Here is a 232-nt window from a genome sequence, read left to right on the forward strand (position 1 = left end):
AGCCTCGAGTAAACCTGTCGAACCGTCACAGTTTTTCCCGTAAAGCCCTGGTCTTTTCCATTAGCCTAGGACTTGAAAACAGAAATCCCAAACAAACATTCTGAGTCTTGGAAAAGTCTAAATATTCGAGCAACTCATTTTGTCTCGCGTTTTGTAACTATTCAAATTTCACGGATTCGCGGCTGCCGCTTTCCATTACTTTGATGGCGGAGTTTCAAGGGACAACGCGTAG

The sequence above is a fragment of the Penaeus monodon genome, chromosome 19 (assembly GCF_015228065.2).
Source record: "Penaeus monodon isolate SGIC_2016 chromosome 19, NSTDA_Pmon_1, whole genome shotgun sequence".
NCBI classification, from domain to species: Eukaryota; Metazoa; Arthropoda; class Malacostraca; order Decapoda; family Penaeidae; genus Penaeus; species Penaeus monodon.